This window comes from Hemiscyllium ocellatum, chromosome 17 (genome assembly GCF_020745735.1).
Source record: "Hemiscyllium ocellatum isolate sHemOce1 chromosome 17, sHemOce1.pat.X.cur, whole genome shotgun sequence".
NCBI classification, from domain to species: domain Eukaryota; kingdom Metazoa; phylum Chordata; class Chondrichthyes; order Orectolobiformes; family Hemiscylliidae; genus Hemiscyllium; species Hemiscyllium ocellatum.
In genome coordinates this window covers 36,315,128-36,339,331 of record NC_083417.1, presented here as the reverse complement: position 1 = coordinate 36,339,331, position 24,204 = coordinate 36,315,128, and positions in this window count along the sequence as shown.

Below are 24,204 nucleotides of genomic sequence, written 5' to 3'. Positions count from 1 at the left end.
GTGGCAGTGACTGCATGTATTCCACAGTGATCCAGCCTTTACCGTCAGCCTACTAACCAAGCAGCCATAATGGGAGGGTGCATCCCACAGTCAGGCTTTCTAGATCTGGACCTACTTAATATCATCCTACAAAACCACAGAAAGTCAAAAACCTTCCATGAACCACTGATATGGAACACCAGGTCAGGGATATTCAGGGGACCCACAGGATATAAGGCAAAGTACAAGCATGATGTTTGACTCCTGCATGAAATATTGGGTGGCTTGATTAATACATTTGGTTTCAAATATTTGTTTTAGGTTCACATTTACTTAAATTGTGATCAAAAGGATACTCTGGTTGTCAGTAACACTGGTAGGATAAGTTGTCATGCTAAAGAATAAGGAATTGTGTTTAGTGATCCCAGTTAGTGAGATAATCATGGATGGCCCAGGTAAAAATAAGTCACTTTTGTTACCCCTTCTTCCTGTTTCTCCTCTTCCTTCTCCTCCTCCTGCTCCTCAGTTTGCTATATTCCCAATGTGTCCTCATGGTGATGAGATTAGGCAGGGCACAGTAGAACAGAAATAAACAGGATGCACAGCCCAGCAATTATTAGCAGGCACTTTAAAACTGGTCCAAGCAGTCAAACCACTGCATGAGTGCCACAGTGACTTGTTCTATAATGTTCTGAGTGGTATAGCATAGCTCCCAATGTCCTCATGTTGGCCATGCTTCATGATTATTGTCAGGATAGTGGGCATTCATCAACATGATATGCTAAGCATGAACATGCATTCCTGCTCCATTTCCCTTCCATGCTGTAGGTTAAAGGCATGGTAACAGAAGCTGGGTAAGTTGTGGTGCTGAGAGAGCAGATGATCAGATGAGAAACGTTGAAGTCAAAACTTTACTCTTCACAAGTAACTTCATAATGAGTGAACTCAACCAAACCTCTGTAAACCAGGAAGAGCTTTTACAAACTCTATCAAAGCCATGAAATATAATTAACATGCAACCTGCAAGTTGCTGCAGTATCTTAAAACGTGATTTGGAGATGCCAGTGTTGGACTGGGGTGTACAAAGTTAAAAATCACACAACACCAGGTTATAGTCCAATAGGTTTATTTGGAAGCACTAGCTTTCAAAACGCTGCTCTTATAGCACTCTTGAAAAACTATTTTTGCTGCCAAACGTATTCAAGTGAGCATGTTTAAGAGAAGGTACTAGCTGGAATGGCTGTGTTGTAGTACTAGAGTCAAATAGTACTGCACACTCACTGGCATAGAGTGCTTATCACTTAAAACCAGCTCAACATGTTGTTCACATACCTGACACCAGATGCCCAAAGCAGTTGCTCTCGATAGAACTTGGTCATAGCAAGAGATACAATGACATTATTTTGCATTATCTGAATGTAACACAAATGAAAGAGATGGATTCTGTTTTCTTGAAAGATCTCTAGCAGATTTGTTTATAACTAAATAATTACCATAGAGAGTAATCTCCAGACCCAACCTGCACTTCCAGTACAGGGACCCTGTGGATTGCAGTCAATAGACAACAACTCGCTACTTGGCTCATTTACATATTGATGTTTTTTGGATTACTTACAGTATGGAAACAGGCCCTTCAGCCCAACAAGTCCACACCGACCCACTGAAGTGCAACTCACCCAGACCCATTCCCCTACGTTAACCCCTTCAGCTAACACTACGGGCAATTTAGCATGGCCAATTCACCTAACCTGCACATTTTTGGACTGTGGGAGGAAACCTACGCAGACACGGGAAGAATGTGCAAACTCCACACAGACAGTTGCCTGAGGCGGGAATTGAACCCGGGTCTCTGGCGCTGTGAGGCAGCAGTGCTAATCATTATGCCACTGTGTCGCCCACTAAGAGATATGACCCCAAGAATGATAACACAACATCCTCATTTCTTTTCCCCAAATAGAGTTCACATACGCTACAAATGAAAAGCCATAGGCATTAAGTAATATCATAATTCGTTATGCAGATAAGGGATTGTAAAATTTATTTGTTCAGAAGTCTCAATGTCCATATAACATTATGATGGAATGACAATGCTTCCAGATCTTGTTATGGTGCAATTTTCTAGAAATGCTAATTTCCCTTCTTGGCATTTTTATGGTCTGGAGACATGTTGTCAGTATGTTAATTGCTGCCCTGGTGCTCTAACATGTTGTTGCCTGGGCATATTCTTTCATGTTTGCTGTGCACTATTGCTGTATTGTACACTTGCCTTGGTTGGCATCTGTTCCACCTCAATATTGCTCCATTAGGTGTCATGATTTCATAAGATCTGGGCTCTTTGTACACTGTGGAAACCTCCAGAGGTAACCATGTTCCCATTGTTGGGGTGTGTGGCTCTGATCTTTGTCCCAGATGTGATTGAGGTAGTTGCATACCTGCTTACTGGCCATGCACCAGTGTCATCCTTCCTGTTGGGAAGTGTCTCTGAGAGAATTTGTTTAGGTAGTGGCTTGGCACTTTGCTCTCAAACATGACTCTGCTGTGATGGTAACCCCATATCCAGAGATGAGGGGATACATGGCAATGCACAAAATCTTGCTTTCTTGACCAACACTTCTTGACAAGTGATTCAATGGTGTGCGCCATTCCCTATGCTCTGGTTTAATGTGGTGACAATGTCACATGTTTCACACCTCACCTGGCACATGTCTGCTTATATAGTGCAGCCCAATGTCAGAAACTATTTCTTCAGGTGCACTGAGCCAACTTAATAAGGTACTCAGTGTTTCAACCATGAATACACTTGAAGTATCCTTTCCTTATCTGACAATTGAAAGTATGGAGAAATAATCAGTGACTAATACGAAGTTGTTTTTACTTACAGTAAATAGGTCAATGACAATTTTTAATGAAATATCTGGCAAACCCTTGAGCTTGTGTAAATTTTCCACATTGCTCTATCTGATGCACCATATATCCTCACTGAATTTTTAATGTCAATATTAATCCCAACAAATTATCTTTTGTGTTAGTCGTTCATTTGGTCTATGCTTAAATGCCCTTAGAGTGCTTGTGACAGTATTTCCTGGTGGAGCTCTTCAAACACAAATGCTTCTTCTCCTTTGGAGATATTGTGTCTTCAAGTACCAAGCTCACCTCAGACTAAAAGCAACTGAGAGTGTCTGGCACCTCTTTCATTTTGGTAGACTATTCTTATATGATAGTATTTTTCAGTGCCTTCTGTTGTGGGTCATTAGTTGTTTCTTAGTGAGGATGCTCACAATTATACTGATCAAACTACAATAAGTGGATTTTGAGACATCTGCCATGTTGTCAGTTTTGGATCCTATGGAACATCTGCAGCCTATTTTGGGTTTGGTGATCTGCTCCTCATATCTGAGGTAATCATTTTGGCACCATGTTTATTCCACATATGAACCACCCTCTGTGTGTGAAAAAAATTGCCCCTCGGCTCCCTTTAAATCTTTCCCCACTGACATTACAATTATGGCCTGTGGTTATGAATTCCCCTGCCCTAAGGAAAAGACATTTGCTATTCATCTTATCCATGCCCTCATGATTTTACAAATCTCTATAAGGTCACCCCTCAACCTCCTTTGCTCCAGTGAAAAAAGCCCCAAACTATCCAGCCTCTTCTTAAAAATCAAACCTTTCAGTCCCAGTAATATCCTTGTAAATCTCTTTTCTGCACACTCTTCAAAATTTAATAATATCCTTCCTATAACAACGCAAACAGAAATGTACAAACTGCTCCAAAAGAGGCCTCACCACCAACGTCATAACCACACTGTCTACCTGTGATGCAAATTTCAAAGAATTATGTACCTGAACCCCTCGGTCTCTCTGTTCTACAACACTACCCAGGACCCTACCATTAAGTATCAAAGTCCAACCCCTTGTTTGCATTTTGATAAAATAATACCTCACATTTATCCAAATTAAACTGATTCTGCCCCTCCTCAGCCCACTGGTCCGAGTGATCAAGATCTCTTTGTAATCTTAGATGACTTTCTTCAGTGTCCATTATACCACCACTTTTGGTGTCATCCACAAAAGTACTAACCATGCATCCTAAATTCTCAACCAGATCATTTATAAAAATGACAAATAATAGTGGACCCGGCCTGATCCCTATGGAACATTACTGGTCACAGGCCGATAGTTTGAAAAACAACCCTCCACAATTAGTTGAATTGATTAGAATTCTTGGGAATTATATAAATATTGTCCCTCTGTGATTAGCAGATTAATTTTATTCATCCCTTGATGGAAACATTCGTTGTGCCTGAGATTTTAAGTTATTAAGGAACATCAAATGGCTTTCCCTGCACTATAAGAACCAAAAGCGAGGCTTGGAAAAAAGGGTGCACAATTTCTAGTTATGCCTTAGTGCAGTGCACTGCACTGTTAGCCACATGCAGAAGTGTTTAGTATTTGTAGGTGCATCACGTTATACTTGATGAACACAATAAACTTGGATGTGTCCTCCAGGCATCTACCAGCTAATCCAGTGTAGGTGTTTGGGATATTTTTGCAATAGAATAAATGACATTGTTGAAATGCATATGAATTGATGAGTGATATGCAAAGTGCCTGAGGTGCCTTTTATGAAGGTCCTTAGGGGGAGTTCAATTTGCATATGAAACAGCAGGCAGGAAGGTGTTTCCTCATAGGTCAAAAATTTACCATATTAGAGATACAACCCTAAATGTAATGCAGTACAGTATAGGCAGTACTCTAAATCACAGGACCTGCTGACTGAACTGCAGGTTTTGATGTTCAGTGTTCTGTGATATTAAAATATTCTGATCACCTCCTACAAGGACTTTAAAAGTGACATTTAAGAACAAATTAGATAAACACACAAAAAAGAAAATATTACAGATTGGAGGAAATGAACAGACAATGAAATTGAACTAGATAATTTAGATATGGAGTTAACTATTCTGTAGGCATATTGGGTCAAATTCCTTCACTTGTACTGAAATTTCAAAGATTTGAAAGAATTTACCTTCAGGAACAAGATCTGGCTAGGTAGACCCATCAAAAAATGGCATCTCCTCATTCAGTTTTACTGAGCACGAATCCAAAGAAAATCCTGATGCAAACCATTACATGAAGAACTCTATCTCAATAGATATCTGCTTCATGAATTACCAGCTGTTTTCAATCACAGCACTATAACCTCTGCCATGGACAGGGACATGTCCCATATCAGATTCCAAATCTATCCCAAACAGAAGGGCAATCAACACCATGCTATTTCTACCAAGCTGATCTACACTTACTGTCTAGTGATCTATCTCGGCAACAACTCCTCCCCCAGGGGTCTGAACTTTTCTGGCAACATACACCTTTGCATACATGTTGCAGCGTGGGTTGAAAAGTGCGGTGCTGCAAACAATACAGCGGGTCAGGCTGCATCTGAGAAGCAGGGGAGCGGTCGTTTCAGGCATAAGGCCTTCACCAGGAAGCGCTATGGAGTCAACGCTCCAATTTCTTTCCATCATGTGGCTGACCAGGAATCTCTTCTGCTTTCACCACCTTCTACTGTGAACGATTCCAGTCATTCACACTCAATATGTTTGGTTATATTGTGAACACACCTTCCTTGTTTATCAAGTCCTTCAGTGGGACTTCAATTCAAACATTTTGGCTTAGAGGAGGGATGTTACTATTGTGTCAGAGGACCCCTTTCAACAGTTAACTAAATATTTTCTATTATCTTCTGTTAGAATTAAAGTTGTGCTCATGAATTTGCAGAAGCTTTGCTTTACCTCTAGGCCTTACATTTGATGTGCAAAAGAATATACGCACTGCTAATTTAAATTAATATGTTATTGATAATAAATCATCATTTTCCTCTTTGATAGAGAAAATGGCAACACTAACAATAAAAAAAATCTAACTATGAAGAGTTTTAAAATAAATGTTTACATTGAGTTCACACTAGCTAAAGTTATGTATTTTCTGAGTTTGTACAAGGAATACATTTGAGTTATTTTAACATGGAGAAAGTAAGGACTGCAGTTGTTGGAGATCAGAGTCGAGAGTGTGTTTCTAGAAAAGCACAGCCGGTCAGGCAGCATCCGAAGAGCAGGAGAATCGACGTTTTGGGCATAAGCCCTTCATTAGGAATGAGGCTTGTGGGCCGAGGTTGAGAGATAAATGGGAGGGGTGTGGGGTAGCTGGGAAAGTGATAGATGGATGAAGGTGAGGGACAAGGTGATAGGTCACAGGGGGGGAGTGATGGACAGATCCAGAGGGCGATGCGGTGTTGGAGGCTTGGGACTGGTATAGTGTGGGGGGAGGGGAAATGAGGAAGCTGTTGAAATCCACATTTATCCTGTGTGGTTTCAGGGTCCCAAGGTGGAATATGAGGCGTTCTTCCTCCAGGTGCCACGTGGTAATGGTTTGGCAGTGGATGAAGCCCAGAACTTGCATGTCCTTGACAGGGTGGGAAGGAGAGTTGAAGTGTTTTAACATGGTTTAACATGGCCCAATTTTGAAAATACAGATTTTAATTTCCTAACTTTTGAAATTTAATCATAGAATCCCTACAGAGTAGAAGCAGGACTTTTGGCCCATTGAATCCACACCATCCCCTCCAAAGAGATCCCACCCAGACCCACCTCCTACCCTAATACTGTAACCCTGAATATCCCAGGACATCCTACACATCCTGAACACTATGGACAATTTAGCATGGCCAATCCACCTAGCCTGCACATCTTTGGACTGTGGGAGGAAAGCAGAACACCCAGAGGAACGCTACATAGCCACAAGAAGAATGTGTTAACTCCACACACCGTCACTCAATGGTGGAATCAAACCCTAGACTCTGGCATTGTAAGGCAGTAGTGCTGACCACTGAGCCATCCTAGAAAGCAAAGTATGAACTATAAACACTCACTCTTGATCCCATGACCTTGCGATCAAGAGACTTGTGCTCTGTTGGCTGAGTTGGCCAGGTAGCATGTCTTCCATGTGAGTTTCCCAAATTGAGGAATACCCACTGTCTCTGAATGAATTTGTTACTGTTAATTTGTAATTAATGTATATGTGATATTTATTAGGGCTAGCTCTGCAACAATGGTACAACAGAGCTAGGGGCACGTCATGCATACTAGGAGGATTTCCTAATTGTATCCCAAATGATAGTTGCAGCTCTACTACAGCTTTGCAAAATAATTTCAAATTAATGTAATTTTGAGAGTAAGGTTTGTTTAAAGCAGTAATCAAACCGGATTAGCAGACAAAAGAAACATGGAAAGTAAAAAGAAGCAGACAAAAGGGCTCTTGATTCTTTGCTGCAAGCTGTAAAATCGAACCCTTGACTTTCGAGGGTCTGTATTGGGTTTGACCTCTAACACTGTATTCTTCAGACTCATCTGTCTTAGCTGTTTTATGCTGTTTATCTGGTTGTATTTCGGGATTGCCGTGTATCCTTCTAGATTTATTTCTTATGTTATTAACCTTAGAGCTGACAAAAAAAGTAAGAACCAGTCCTATAATGTGATAATAGTAGTAGGTTGCCACATTACAAAAGTAAGTAGCCTGGCTGGCTATATATCATTTCCATGTAAAGCCTCTCTCTGGGTAATGTTCACTTTGGCTGATAGTGTAAAGCAAGCATTTTCGATTCAGCCTCACATTATACATCTCTCTGGATTTTCATTCCTATTGAAGTCAGGCTTGAAGTATTTCAATTAGGTAGGATGGGGAAGATCAAGGTTCATGTGTATGAATTACTCAAGGGAAGAAATCAGTTAGATGTTAACAGTTCTTTTCTCTCCCCCAGACCTGTGGAACAAGCTGTGCCAAATTGTGTGATCAGTGCTGATTCATTGGATGTTTTCAGGAGATTGCATCCAGATTGGGATTAGGTTGCATTGTACAAGGTAGGTTCAAAATGAGATAAGGTGTAATCAATGTGGTTGCTTGAGCAAGTTTAGTTGGCCTAAAAGGGATATACAGGAGGGTGCTTTTTTGGTTTACTTTTCTCTAAATGGTCTTGGGTTCACAATCTGTCCTTTTGTTTTTTTTCTCAGGAGCCTATAAGACGGCTAGAGAGTAATGTGATGTTCAAATGCCAAAACTGTGCATGAGGTAGAAAGGTCGATCAACTGGATTTTATTTGCTGAACATTTTCATACTTTCTCATTTCCCAGATGCAAATTAGAGACAAAAGAGATTAAGGCATGGACAGGTTGGACCGCAGGGTCTGTTTCCATGCTGTACATCTCTATGACACTATGACTTCTGATGTCATGTTCCCTTTTGCAATCTTCACGCTTTTAAGAAAATTCCCCAGGCATGTGGCTAAATGGACTACTTCTGCCTGGATAGCAAAATATGTGTAGACATCAGGACCATGAGGCAGAAAGTACTATCAAATGACTCTGCCTCATTTACCCAGGGCCCAAAATAAGAGATGGTTCACTAAATCTAGACATTAGAGGCTGCATCCAATACTTTCTGATAGGAATATCCAAAATGTATCTGCCAGCAAAATCCTCAACCATTCCAGGTTGAGCAGGAACATTGCTGGAACTTGAGTCTTCTGGTCAGTTCCTGGACAGCAGTCAGTAGCTATTGTCACTTGTCTGTCAGGAGATATTGACCTTGTTTCTGGCTAAGTCCTCTAAGAGTCATTTTTTTAAACTACTTAAGTAGGTTATGGGAGGGATGATAATAGTCTGCAGGTTCAAATCACATTGCATGGAGACTACTAAAGGTCCTCTTGCTAAACCTGCACCGAGGTGAAGTTAGGAATAAGTAGCCCAAATATTCTCAGTGATCAGATAATCATTGCAGAATTGTTGCACACTTGCTGCATTTTGCACTTGTGGAATTCCTAACACAGAGACTCCATTAGAATTACCTGGAAATTTGCAACTTCTATAATAAAGCAAAGAATTGTGGATACTGGAAACCTGAAACAAAAACAAAAACAGAAATTGCAGAAGAAACTCAGCAAGACTGGCAGAATCTGTGGAGAGAGAAAGCAGAAATAACATTTCAAGTAGGGTGGCCCTTCTTCAGAACTGAAACTTCTAGAGGACAATTCCACTCTGTTCGAAACCACCCAAAAAATGCCCTTAAAATCAGAAAAATCAGGGAGTTCCTTTACTAGGTTAAACTTAATAGTTCGGGTAAAAAATGAGGTCTGCAGATGCTGGAGATCACAGCTGAAAATGTGTTGCTGGTTAAAGCACAGCAGGTTAGGCAGCATCCAAGGAATAGGAAATTCGACGTTTCGGGCATAAGCCCTTCATCAGGAATGAGGAGAGTGTGCCAAGCAGGCTAAGATAAAAGGTAGGGAGGAGGGACTTGGGGGAGGGGCGATGGAGATGTGATAGGTGGAAGGAGGTCAAGGTGAGGGTGATAGGCCGGAGTGGGGTGGGGGCGGAAAGATCAGGAAGAAGATTGCAGGTTAGGAGGGCGGTGCTGAGTTGAGGGAACCGACTGAGACAAGGTGGGGGGAGGGGAAATGAGGAAACTGGAGAAATCTGAGTTCATCCCTTGTGGTTGGAGGGTTCCCAGGCGGAAGATGAGGCGCTCCTCCTCCAGCCATCGTGTAGTTATGTTCTGCCGGTGGAGGAGTCCAAGGACCTGCATGTCCTCGGTTGAGTGGGAGGGAGAGTTAAAGTGTTGAGCCACGGGGTGGTTGGGTTGGTTAGTCCAGGCGTCCCTGAGGTGTTCTCTGAAGCGTTCCGCAAGTAAGCAGCCCGTCTCCCCAATATAGAGGAGGCCACATCGGGTGCAGCGGATGCAATAGATGATTTGTGTGGAGGTACAGGTGAACTTGTGGCGGATATGGAAGGATCCCTTGGGGCCTTGGAGGGAAGTGAGTGTGGAGGTGTGGGCGCAAGTTTTACATTTCCTGCTTGGCACACTCTCCTCATTCCTGATGAAGGGCTTATGCCCGAAACATCGAATTTCCTATTCCTTGGATGCTGCCTAACCTGCTGTGCTTTAACCAGCAACACATTTTCAACTGTAAACTTAATAGTTAGCCAGAAGATGCTGGTGGATTAGAGACCTCCTCCATTTCCTGGGTAGCTATTAAATTGACCCTCAGTTCACTACTAATGCCACCACTAATACACATCCCCTGATCCCTTATACATCTGGATACCTGGAAATGACCACATCTCCAACCTGACCCCGTTGGATCTCACACCTCCAGCCCCATACCAGTCTGACTCTACTCGCTGCAAATTAAGGAATTAAGGGCTACGGGGAAAATGCTGGTAAGTGGAGTTGAAATGCCCATCAGCCATGATTGAATAGCGGAGTGGACTCGATGGGCCGAATGGCCTTACTTCCACTCCTATGTCTTATGCTCTTATGGTCTAAATCTGAACTGCCCAAACTGAAAATCCCTCTCTAACTAAGCTCTTCAGAAATAGGAATAAGTGTAGGCCATTCAGCCCCTCCAGTCTGCTTTGTCATTCAATAGGATCACAGCTGATCCAAAATTCTTTATGTCTATACTTACCTGTCCATTCTCCATAACCCTTGATTCCCTGACTGATCAAGAATCAGCTTTCAACATACGCAAAGACTCTGGGTCCACAGCTCACTGTGGCAAGGAGTTCCAAAGATCCTCAACACTTTTGAGAGAAAAATTCCTCCTCCCCACAGTCTTAAATCAATACCTCTTTATTCTGAGACTATGCCCTCTGGTCAGAGACTGTCCCATGAGGGGAAACATCTTCTCATCATTTATCCTCACAAGCCCCTAAAGATCACCTCTCATTCTTCTTATAGTCCAGTGAGTAGAGTCCCAACTAGTTTAACCTTTGTTCATAAGACAATCCCTCCATAGAACATTACAGCGCAGTGCAGGCCCTTCAGCCCTCGATGTCGCACCAACCTGTGGAATCAATTTGAAACTCATCTATCATACACTATTCCATTTTAATCCTATGTTTGTCCAATGACTATTTAAATGCCCTTAAAGTTGGTCAGTCTACTACTGTTGCAGGCAATGCGTTCCACGCCCATACTACTCTTTGAGTAAAGAAACTACCTCTGACATCTGTCTTATATCTATCACCCCTAAATTTATAGCTGTGTCTCTTTGTGCTAGCCATTGTCATCCAAAGAAAAAGGCTCTCACTGTCCACCCTATCTAACCCTCTGATTAGAACATAGAACATAGAAAAATACAACACAGAACAGGCCTTTCGGCCCACAATATTGTTCTGAGGATTATTCCTAATCTAAAATAAAATAACCTAACCTACGCACCCCTCAACTCACTGCTATCCATGTGCATGTCCAGCAGTTGCTTAAATGCCCCTAATGACTCTGCTTCCACCACCACAGCCGGCAACACGTTCCATGCATTTACAACTCTCTGCATAAAGAACCTTCCTCTGACATCTCCTTTCTCCTAATATCTTGAAACGATGACCCCTCATACCAGTCAATCCTGCCCTGGAGAAAAGTCTCTGGCTATTGACTCTTTCCATGCCTCTCATTACTTTGTATACCTTGATCAGGTCACCTCTCTTCCTCCTTCTCTCCAGAGAGAAAAGTCCAAGCTTAGTCAACCTCTCTTCGTAAGACAAGCCCTCCAGTCCAGGCAGCATCCTGGTAAACCTTCTTTGCAACCTCTCCAAAGCCTCTGTATCTTTCCTAAAATAGGGTGACCAGAACAGGAAACAATATTCCAAGTGTGGTCTCACCAGGGACATGTGGTCTCACCAGGGATTATCTTATATGTTTCAATTAAGTCACCTCTCAACCTTCTCTCGAATGAAAACAGCCTCCAGTCCCTCAGCTTTTCCTCATAAGGCCTTCCCTCCGTACCAGGCAACCTCCTAGTAAATCTCCTCTGCACCCTTTCCAAAGCTTCCATATCCTTCCTATAATGCGGTGACCAGAACTGTACAGAATACTCCAAATACAGCCGCACCAGAGTTTTGTACAGCTGCAGCATGATCTCGTGGTTCCGAAACTCAACCTCTCTACCAATAAAAGCTAACACACCGTATGCTTTTTTAGTAACCCTATCAACCTGGGTGATCTATGTACATGGACACCAAGATCTCTTTGCTCATCTACACTGCCAAGAATCTTACCATTAATCCAGTATTCTTTATTCCTATTGCTTTTTCCAAAGTGAATCACCTCACACTTTTCCACATTAAACTCCATTTGCCACCTCTCAGCCTAGCTCTGCAGCTTGTCTTGTTCTTCTGTAACCTGCAACATCATTCTGCACTATCCACAACTCCACCAACCTTCATGTCATCTGCAAATTTACTAACTCATCTCTCTACACCCTCTTCTAGGTCATTTATAAAAATGACAAACAGCAGTGGACCCAAAACAGATCTTTACGGTACACCAATAGTAACTGAACTCCAGGATGAACATTTTCCATCAACTACCACTCTCTGTCTTCTTTCAGCTAACCAATTTCTGATCCAAACTGCTAAATCGTCCTCAATCCCATGCCTCCATATTTTGTGCAATAGCCTCCTGTGGGGAACCTTATCGAACACCTTATTGAAATTGATATACACCACATCAACTGCGTTACCATGTGCTCACCATCTCAAAAATCTCAATAAGGTTTGTGGGGGATGACCTATCCTTCACAAAATCATGCTGACCATCCCTAATCAAGTTATTCCTTTCTAAATGATTATAAATCCTATCTCTTACAACGTTTTTCCAATACTTTACCCACAACTGAAGTAAGGCAATGATCTCCATGGATGGATGATCTCCAAGCCAGAAACTATCCTACAGAAACTTTTCTGTACACCCCACAATAAAATGATCTCTTTTCTTAAATAAGGGAATGAAAACTGCTCATAGTACACAGATATGGTCTCACCAGAACCTTGTACAATTACAGTATTCTCTCATTATCCTTATATTCCAAATCCCTTGCAATTAGGGTCAACATTTCATTAGCCTTCCTGCTACCTGCTGCCTTTGTGTACTAGCTTTCTGTGTTTCATGTACAAACCCCTTGATGTTACAGCTTTCTGCAGTTTTTCTCCATCTAACTAATTTTTGCTCTTTTATTCTACCTTTCAAAATTAACAACTTCACTTACTCCTGCATTATGTTCTATGATATTCTATTTCCAAATTTTGGTTACTTACTTGGTTACTTGGATAACTCTGTTATCTCTATCAGGTTGAAAACCCCTGATCCAAAAACAGATCCTAGCCTATCCTGTAATTCCTTCCCATTTCAACTGGGCCCAATAAAAGCCCAAATCAAACTGACACTCCCCTCCCCATGAGTCTAATCCAACTGCATTCCCCAATCCCCATGCCCCGCTCATTCCCCGCCACTCTCTCACCAGCAGTTGGCTGAAACCCCTGAAGCTGACAATCCAACAAGAAGGTAAAAACAATGAATGCAGATGGTGGAAACCAGATTCAGGATTTGAGTGGTGCTGGAAAGGAATCTAAAATCTAGGCGTTTCAAAGTAGATATTTTTAATCAACGTGTTCAAATATGTTCTGACACACCTCTGAGCCAAGTGGCCCAGGTTCAGGTCCCAGCATCTGCAGTCCTCACTTTCACCAAGTTCAGGTCCTAGCATCTGCAGTCCTTGATTTCACCAGGTTCAAGTCCCAGCATCTGCAGACCTCACTCTCACCAGGTTCAAGTCCCAGCACCTGAATACCTCACTCTCACCAGGTACAGGTCCCAGCATCTGCAGACCTCACTTTAACCAGGTTCATGTGCCAACTTCTGCAATCCTCACTCTCGCAGGTTCAAGTCCCAGCATCTGCAGTCCTCATTCTCACCAGGTTCAGGTCCCAGCATCTGCTGTCCTCACTTTCACCAGGGTTAGGTCCAAGCATCTGCAGTCCTCATTTTCACCAGGTTCAAGTCCCAGAGTCAGCATTCCTCACATTCACCAGTTTCAAGACCCAGCATCTGCAGTCCTCACTCTCACCAGGTTCAAGTCCCAGCAGCTGCAGTCCTCACACTCAGCAGGGTCAGGTCACAGCATCTACAGTCCTCACTTTCACCAGGTTCAAGTCCCAGCAGCTGCAGTCCTCACTCTCACCAGGTTCAGGTACCAGCTTCGGCAGTCCTCACTCTCACCAGGGTCAGGTATCAGCTTCTGCAGTCCTCACTCTCACCAGGTTCAGGTACCAGTTTCGGCAGTCCTCACTCTCACCAGGGTCAGGTATCAGCTTCTGCAGTCCTCACTCTCACCAGGGTCAGGTCCCAGCATGTGCAGTCCTCACATGCACCAGTTTCAAGACCCAGCATCTGCAATCCTCACTCTCACCAGGTTCAGGTCCCAGCGTCTGCAGACCTCACTCTCACCAGGGTCAGGTCCCAGCATGTGCAGTCCTCACATGCACCAGTTTCAAGACCCAGCATCTGCAGTCCTCACTCTCACCAGGTTCAGGTCCCAACATCTGCAGTCCTCACTCTCACCAGATTCAAATCCCAGCATCTGCAGACCTCGTTTTGAACAGGTTCAGATCCCAACACCTGCAGTCGTCACTCTCACCAGGTTCAAGACCCAGCATCTGCAGTCTTCATTCTCACCAGGATGAGATCCAAGCATCTGAAGTGCTCAGTCTCACCAGGTTCAAGTCTCAGAGTCAGCATTCCTCACATTCACCAGTTTCAAGACCCAGCATCGGCAGTCTTCACTCTCACCACGGTCAGGTCCCAGCATGTGCAGTCCTCAGATGCACCAGGTTCAGGTCCCAGCATCTGCAGTCCTCACTCTAACCAGGTTCAGGTCCCAGCATCTGCAGACTTCACTTACACCAGGCTCAGGTCCCATCATGTGCCATCCTCACTTTCACCAGGTTCAAGTCCCAGCACCTGCAGTCCTCACTTTCACCAGGTTCAAGTCCCAGCATCTGGGGTCCTCACTTTCACCAGGTTCTAGTCCCAGTATCTGCAGTCATCACTTTCACCACGTTCAAGTCCCAACGTCTGCAGTCCTCACTTTCACCAGGTTTAAATCCCAGCCTCTGCGGTCCTCACTCTCTCCAGGTTCAAATCCCAGTATATGCAGTACTCACTCTCACCAGGTACATGTCCCAGCACCTTCAATCCTCACACTGACCAGGTTCAGGTCCCAGTATCTGCCATCCTCACTTTCACCAGGTTTAAGTGTCAGCATCTGCAGTCCTCAATCTCACCAGGTTCAAGTCCCAGCATCTGCTGTCCTCGCTTACATCAGGGTCAGGTGTCAGCATTTGCAGTACTCGCATTCACCAGGTTCAGCTCCCAGCATCTGCTGTCCTCGCTTTCACCAGGTTTAAATCCCAGCATCTGCAGTCCTCACTCTCACCAGGTTCAAGTACCAGCATCTGAATTCCTCACTCTCTCCAGGTTCAAATCCAAGCATCTGCAGTCCTCACCTTCACCAGGTTCTGGTCCCAGCATCTGCAGTCCTCACTCTAACCAGATTCATATCCCAGCATCTGCAGACTTCACTCACACCAGGATCAGGTCCCATCATTTGCCATCCTCACTTTCACCAGGTTCAAGTCCAACATCTACAGTCCTCACTCTCACCTGGTTCTAGTTCCAGCATCTGCTGTCCTCACTTTCACCAGGTTCAACTGCCAGCATCTGCAGTCCTCACCTTCACCAAGTTCAGGTCCCAGCTTCTGCAGTCCTCACTCTCACAGATTCAAGTCCCAGCATCCGCAGTCTTCATTCTCACCAGGGTGAGATCCAAACATCTGCCGTCCTGGCTTTCACCAGGTTCACGTCCCAGAGTCTGCAGTCCTCGCATTCACAAGTTTCAAGACCCAGCATCTGCAGTCCTCACTCTCACCAAGATCAGGTCCCAGCATTTGCAGTCCGCGCTTTCACCAAGTTCAAATCACAGCATCTGCAGTCCTCACTTTCACCAGGTATAAGCGCCAGCATCTGCAATCCTCAATCTCACAGGTTCAAGTCCGAGCATTTGCAGTCTTCACTCTCACCAGGGTGAGATCCAAGCATCTGCAGTCTTCACTTTCACTAGGTTCAAGTCCCAGAATCTGCAGTCCTCACATTCACCACTTTCAAGTCTCAGCATCTGCAGTCCTCACTCTCTCCAGGATCAGGTCCCAGCATTTGCAGTCCTTGCATTCACCAGGTTCAGCTCCCAGAATCTACTGTTCTCGCTTACACCAGGTTCAAGTGTCAGCTCCTTCAGTCCTCACTCTCATCAGGTTCATGTCCCAGCATCTGCAGTCTTCACTTTCACCAGGTTCAAGTCGCAGCATCTGCAGACCTCAGTCTCATCAGGTTCAGGTCCCAGTATCTGCAGTCCTCACTCTCACCAGGGTCCGGTCCCAGCATTTGCAGTTCGCGCATTCACCAAGTTCAAATCCCAGCATCTGCAGTCCTCGATTTCACAAGGTTCAGGACTCAGCATCTGCAGTCCTCGTTTCAACAGTGTCACGTCCCAACACCTGCAGTCCTCACTCTCACCAGGTTCAAGTCCCAGCACCTGAATTGCTCACTCTCACCAGATTCAGCTCCCAGCAACTGCAGTCCTCACTTTCACCAGATTCATCTCCCAGCTTCTGCAGTCCTTGCTTTCACCAGATTCCAATTCCAGCATCTGCAGTCCTCACCTTCACCAGGTTCAGCTCCCAGCATCTGCAGGCCTCACTATAACCTGGTTCAGGTCCCAGCATCTGCAGTCCTCACTCTCACAGGTTCAAGTCTCTGCATCTGCATTCCTCGCTTTCACCAGGTTCAGGTCCCAGCACATGCTGTCCTCACTTTCACCAGGTTCTCGTCGCAGCATCTGCAGTCCTTACTTTCACCAGGTTCAAGTCCCTGCGTCTGCAGTCCTCACTCTCACCAGGGTCAGGTCCCAGCATGTGCAGTCCTCACATGCACTAGTTTCAAGACCCAGCATCTGCAGGCCTCACTATAACCGGGTTCAGGTTCCAGCATCTCCTGTCCTCACTCTCACCAAGATCAGGTCCCAGCATCTGCAGTCCTAACTTTCACCAGGTACAAGCGCCAGCATCTGCAATCCTCAATCTCACAGGTTCAATTTCCAGCATTTGCAGTCTTCACTCTCACCAGGGTGAGATCCAAGCATCTGCAGTCTTCACTTTCACTAGGTTCAAGTCCCAGAATCTGCAGTCCTCACATTCACCAGTTTCAAGTCCCAGCATCTGCAGTCCTCACTCTCTCCAGGATCAGGTTCCAGCATTTGCAGTCCTTGCATTCCCTAGGTTCAACTCCCGGCATCTACTGTTCTCGCTTACACCAGGTTCAAGTGTCAGCTCCTTCAGTCCTCAGTCTCATCAGGTTCATGTCCCAGCATCTGCAGTCTTCACTTTCACCAGGTCCAAGTCCCAGCATCTGCAGTCCTCACTCTCACCAGGGTCAGGTCCCAGCATGTGCTGTCCACACATGCACCAGTTTCAAGAACCAGTATCTGCAGTCCTCACTCTCACCAGGATCACGTCCCAGCATTTGCAGTTCGCGCATTCACCAAGTTCAAATCCCAGCATCTGCAGTCCTCGATTTCACAAAGTTCAGGACTCAGCATCTGCAGTCCTCATTTCAACAGTGTCAAGGCCCAACACCTGCAGTTCTCACTCTCATCAGGTTCATGTCCCAGCACCTGAATTCCTCACTCTCACCAGGTTGTAGTCCCAGAATCTGCAGTCCTCACTTTCACCAGGTTCATGTCCCAGCTTCTGCAGTCCTCACTCTCACAGGACTAAGTCCCAGCATCTTCAGTCCTCACCTTCACGAGGTTCAGGTCCCAGCATCTGCAGTCCTCACTATAACCTGGTTCAAGTCCCAGCATCTGCAGGCCTCACTCACACCAGGTTCAAGTCCCCGTATCTGCAATCCTCGCTTTAATCAGGGTCAGGTCCCAGCATCTGCAGTCCTCGAGTTCACCAGGTTTAAGTGCCAGTGTTTGCTTTCCTAACTCTCACCAGGTTCACGTCACAGCATCTGCAGACTTTACTCTCACCAGGGTCAGGTCCCATCATTTGCCATCCACACTTTCACCAGGTTCAGGCCCCAGTATCTGCCATCCTCGCTTTCACCAGGTTCAAGTCTCAGCACCTTCAGTCCTCACTCTCACCAGGTTCAGGTCCCAGTGTCTGCAGTCCTCACATGCACCAGTTTCAAGATCCAGCATCTGCAGTCTTCACTCTCACCAGGTTCAAATCCCAGCAACTGCAGTCCTCGATTTCACAAGGTTCAGGACTCAGCATCTGCAGTCCTCATTTTCAACAGTTTCAGGTCCCAACACCTGCAGTCCTCACTCTCACCAGGTTCAAGTCGCAGCACCTTCAGTCCTCACTCTCACCAGATTCAGCTCCCAGCAACTGCAGTCCTCACTTTCACCAGATTCATCTCCCAGTTTCTGCAGTCCTCGCTTTCACCAGATTCCAATTCCAGCATCTTCAGTCCTCACCTTCACCAGGTTCAGGTCCCAGCATCTGCAGTCCTCACTATAACCTGGTTCAAGTCCCAGCATCTGCAGGCCTCACTCACACCAGGTTCAAGTCCCCGTATCTGCAATCCTCGCTTTAATCAGGGTCAGGTCCCAGCATCTGCAGTCCTCGAGTTCACCAGGTTTAAGTGCCAGTGTTTGCTTTCCTAACTCTCACCAGGTTCACGTCACAGCATCTGCAGACTTTACTCTCACCAGGGTCAGGTCCCATCATTTGCCATCCACACTTTCACCAGGTTCAGGCCCCAGTATCTGCCATCCTCGCTTTCACCAGGTTCAAGTCTCAGCACCTTCAGTCCTCACTCTCACCGGGTTCAGGTCCCAGTGTCTGCAGTCCTCACATGCACCAGTTTCAAGATCCAGCATCTGCAGTCTTCACTCTCACCAGGTTCAAATCCCAGCAACTGCAGTCCTCGATTTCACAAGGTTCAGGACTCAGCATCTGCAGTCCTCATTTTCAACAGTTTCAGGTCCCAACACCTGCAGTCCTCACTCTCACCAGGTTCAAGTCGCAGCACCTTCAGTCCTCACTCTCACCAGATTCAGCTCCCAGCAACTGCAGTCCTCACTTTCACCAGATTCATCTCCCAGTTTCTGCAGTCCTCGCTTTCACCAGATTCCAATTCCAGCATCTGCAGTCCTCACCTTCACCAGGTTCAGCACCCAGCATCTGCAGGCCTCACTATAACCTGGTTCAGGTCCCAGCATCTGCAGTCCTCACTCTCACAGGTTCAAGTCTCTGCATCTGCATTCCTCGCTTTCACCAGGTTCAGGTCCCAGCGTCTGCAGTCCTCACTCTCACCAGGGTCAGGTCCCAGCATGTGCAGTCCTCACATGCACCAGTTTCAAGACCCAGCATCTGCAAGCCTCACTATAACCTGGTTCAGGTCCCAGCATCTGTTGTCCTCACTCTCACCAGTTCAAGTCCCAACATCTGCTGTCCGCACTCTCACCAGGTTCAACTGCCAGCATCTGCAGTCCTCACCTTCACCAGGTTCAGGTCCCAGCCTCTGCAGTCCTCACTCTCACAGATTCAAGTCCCAGCATCTGCAGTCTTCATTCTCACCAGGGTGAGATCCAAACATCTGCTGTCCTGGCTTTCACCAGGTTCAAGTCCCAGAGTCTGCAGTCCTCGCATTCACAAGTTTCAAGACCCAGCATCTGCAGTCCTCACTCTCACCAAGATCAGGTCCCAGCATTTGCAGTCCGCGCTTTCACCAAGTTCAAATCACAGCATCTGCAGTCCTCACTTTCACCAGGTACAAGTGCCAGCATCTGCAACCCTCAATCTCACAGATTCAAGTCCGAGCATTTGCAGTCTTCACTCTGACCAGGGTGAGATCCAAGCATCTGCAGTCTTCACTTTCACCAGGTTCAAGTCCCAGAATCTGCAGTCCTCACATTCACCTTTTTCAACTCCCAGCATCTGCAGTCCTCACCCTCTCCAGGATCAGGTCCCAGAATTTGCAGTCCTTGCATTCACCAGGTTCAGCTCCCGGCATCTACTGTTCTCGCTTACACCAGGTTCAAGTGTCAGCTCCTTCAGTCCTCAGTCTCATCAGGTTCAAGTCACAGCATCTGCAGTCCTCACTCTCACCAGGGTCCGGTCCCAGCATGTGCTGTCCTCACATGCACCAGTTTCAAGACCCAGCAACTGCAGTCCTCACTTTCACCAAATTCATGTCCCAGCTTCTGCCGTCCTCGCTTTCACCAGATTCCAATCCCAGCATCTGCAGTCCTCACTCTAACCAGTTTCATGACCCAGCATCTGCAGACTTCACTCACACCAGGGCCAGCTCCCATCATTTGCCTTCCTCACTTTCACCAGGTTCAAGTCCAGCATCTGCAGTTCCCACTCTCACTTGGTTCAAGTCCCAGTATCTGCAGTCCTCACTTTTACCCGGCTCTAGTCCCAGAATCTGCAATCCTCACTTTAATCAGGGTCAGGTCCCAGCATCTGCAGTCCTCACGTTCACCAGATTTAAGTGCCAGTGTTTGCTTTCCTAACTCTCACCAGGTTCAAGTCGCAGCATCTGCAGACTTTACTCTCGCCAGGGTCATGTCCCATCATTTGCCATCCACACTTTCACCAGGTTAAAGTCCCAGCATCTGCAGTCCTCACTCTCACCAGCTCAAATCCCAGCATCTGCAGTCCTCACTTTCATCAGGTTCAAGTCACAGCATATGCTGTCCTCACTCTAACAAGGTTCAAGTCTCAGCACCTTCAGTCCTGCCTCTCACCAGGTTCAGGCCCCAGTATCTGCCGTCCTCGCTTTCACCAGGTTCAAGTCTCAGCTCCTTCATTCCTCACTCTCACCAGGTTCAGGTCCCAGTGTCTGCAGTCCTCACATGCACCAGTTTCAAGACCCAGCATCTGCAGTCTTCACTCTCACCAGGTTCAAATCCCAGCATCTGCAGTCCTCGATTTCACAAGGTTCAGGACTCAGCATCTGCAGTCCTCATTTTCAACAGTTTCAGGTCCCAGCACCTGAATTCCTCACTCTCACCAGGTTCAAGTCCCAGCACCTGAATTCCTCACACTCACCAGGTTCAAGTCGCAGCACCTTCAGTCCTCACTCTCACCAGATTCAGCTCCCAGCAACTGCAGTCCTCACTTTCATCAGATTCATGACCCAGTTTCTGCAGTCCTCACCTTCACCAGATTCCAATTCCAGCATCTGCAGTCCTCACCTTCACCAGGTTCAGCACCCAGCATCTGCAGGCCTCACTATAACCTGGTTCAGGTCCCAGCATCTGCAGTCCTCACTCTCACAGGTTCAAATCTCTGCATCTGCATTCCTCGCTTTCACCAGGTTCAGGTCCCAGCACATGCTGTCCTCACTCTCACCAGGTTCTAGTCGCAGCATCTGCAATCTTCACTTTCACCAGGTTCAAGTCCCAGCATCTGCAGTCCTCACTCTCACCAGGGTCAGGTCACAGCATGTGCAGTCCTCACATGTACCAGTTTCAAGACCCAGCATCTGCAGGCCTCACTATAACCTGGTTCAGGTCCCAGCATCTGCTGTCCTCACTCTCACCAGGTTCAGGTCCCAGCTTCTGCAGTCCTCACTCTCACAGATTCAAGTCCCAGCATCTGCAGTCTTCATTCTCACCAGGGTGAGATCCAAACATCTGCTGTCCTGGCTTTCACCAGGTTGAAGTCCCAGCGTCTGCAGTCCTCACTCTCACCAGGGTCAGGTCCCAGCATTTGCAGTCCTCACATTCACAAGTTTCAAGACCCAGCATCTGCAGTCCTCACTTTCATCAGGTTCAAGTCACAGCATATGCTGTCCTCACTCTCGCCAGATTCAGGTCCCAGCATCTGCAGTCCTCACTCTAACAAGGTTCAAGTCCCAGCGTCTGCAGTCCTCACTTTCACCAGGCTTAAGTCCCAGCCTCTGCGGTCCTCACTCTCTCCAGGTTCAAATCCCAATATATGCAGTACCTACTCTCACCAGGTACATGTCCCAGCACCTTCAGTCCTCACACTGACCAGGTTCAGGTCCCAGTACCTGCCATCCTCACTTTCACCAGTTTTAAGTGTCAGCATCTGCAGTCCTCACTCTCACCAGGATCAGGTATCAGCATCTGCAGTCCTCGCTTTCACCAGGTTCAAATCCCAGCATCTGCAGTCCCCACTTTCACCAGGTTCAAGTCCTAGAATCTGCAGTCCTCACTCTCACCAGGGTCAGGTATCAGCATCTGCTGTCCTAGCTTTCACCAGGTTGAAATCCCAGCACCTGAATTCCTCACTCTCACCAGGTTCAGCTCCCAGCATCTGCAGTCCTCACTTTCACCAGGTTCAAGTCTCAGCTCCTTCAGTCTTCATTCTCACCAGGTTCAAGTCCCAGCATCTGCAGACCTCAGTCTCATCAGGTTCAGGTCCCAGCATCTGCAGTCTCACTCTCACCAGGGTCAGGTCCCAGCATCTGCAGACCTCACTCTCACCAGGATCAGGTATCAGCATTTGCAGTCCTCACTTTCATCAGGTTCAAGTCCCAGAATATGCTGTCCTCACCTTCACCAGATTCAGGTCCCAGTATCTGCAGTCCTCACTCTAACAAGGTTCAAGTCCCAGCGTCTGCAGTCCTCACTTTCACCAGGCTTAAGTCCCAGCCTCTGTGGTCCTCACTCTCTCCAGGTTCAAATCCCAATATATGCAGTACTCACTCTCACCAGGTACATGACCCAGCACCTTCAGTCCTCACACTGACCAGGTTCAGGTCCCAGTACCTGCCATCCTCACTTTCACCAGTTTTAAGTGTCAGCATCTGCAGTCCTCACTCTCACCAGGTTCAAGTCTCAGCAACTTCAGTCCTCACATTCACCAGTTTCAAGTCCCAGCATCTGCAGTCCTCACTCTCACCAGGATCAGGTATCAGCATCTGCAGTCCTCGCTTTCACCAGGTTCAAATCCCAGCATCTGCAGTCCTCACTCTCACCAGGTTCAAATCCCAGCATCTGCAGTCCCCACTTTCACCAGGTTCAAGTCCTAGAATCTGCAGTCCTCACTCTCACCAGGGTCAGGTATCAGCATTTGCAGTCCTCGCTTTCACCAGGTTCAAGTCCCAGCATCTGCTGTCCTAGCTTTCACCAGGTTGAAATCCCAGCACCTGAATTCCTCACTCTCACCAGGTTCAGCTCCCAGCATCTGCAGTCCTCACTTTCACCAGGTTCAAGTCTCAGCTCCTTCAGTCTTCACTCTCACCAGGTTCAAGTCCCAGCATCTGCAGACCTCAGTCTCATCAGGTTCAGGTCCCAGCATCTGCAGTCTCACTCTCACCAGGGTCAGGTCCCAGCATCTGCAGACCTCACTCTCACCAGGATCAGGTATCAGCATTTGCAGTCCTCACTTTCATTAGGTTCAAGTCCCAGAATATGCTGTCCTCACCTTCACCAGATTCAGGTCCCAGTATCTGCAGTCCTCACTCTAACAAGGTTCAAGTCCCAGCGTCTGCAGTCCTCACTTTCACCAGGCTTAAGTCCGAGCCTCTGTGGTCCTCACTCTCTCCAGGTTCAAATCCCAATATATGGAGTACTCACTCTCACCAGGTACATGTCCCAGCACCTTCAGTCCTCACACTGACCAGGTTCAGGTCCCAGTACCTGCCATCCTCACTTTCACCAGTTTTAAGTGTCAGCATCTGCAGTCCTCACTCTCACCAGGTTCAAGTCTCAGCACCTTCAGTCCTCACATTCACCAGTTTCAAGTCCCAGCATCTGCAGTCCTCACTCTCACCAGGATCAGGTATCAGCATCTGCAGTCCTAACTCTCACCAGGTTCAAATCCCAGCATCTGCAGTCCCCACTTTCACCAGGTTCAAGTCCTAGAATCTGCAGTCCTCACTCTCACCAGGGTCAGGTATCAGCATTTGCAGTGCTCGCTTTCACCAGGTTCAGGTCCCAGCATCTGCTGTCCTAGCTTTCACCAGGTTGAAATCCCAGCACCTGAATTCCTCACTCTCACCAGGTTCAGCTCCCAGCATCTGCAGTCCTCACTTTCACCAGGTTCAAGTCTCAGCTCCTTCAGTCCTCACTCTCACCAGGTTCAGCTCCCAGCGTCTGCAGTCTTCACTCTCACCAGGTTCAAATCCCAATATATGGAGTACTCACTCTCACCAGGTACATGTCCCAGCACCTTCAGTCCTCACACTGACCAGGTTCAGGTCCCAGCATCTGCAGTCCTCACATGCACCAGTTTCAAGACCCACTATCTGGAGTCCTCAATCTCACCAGGTTCAGGTCCCAGCATCTGC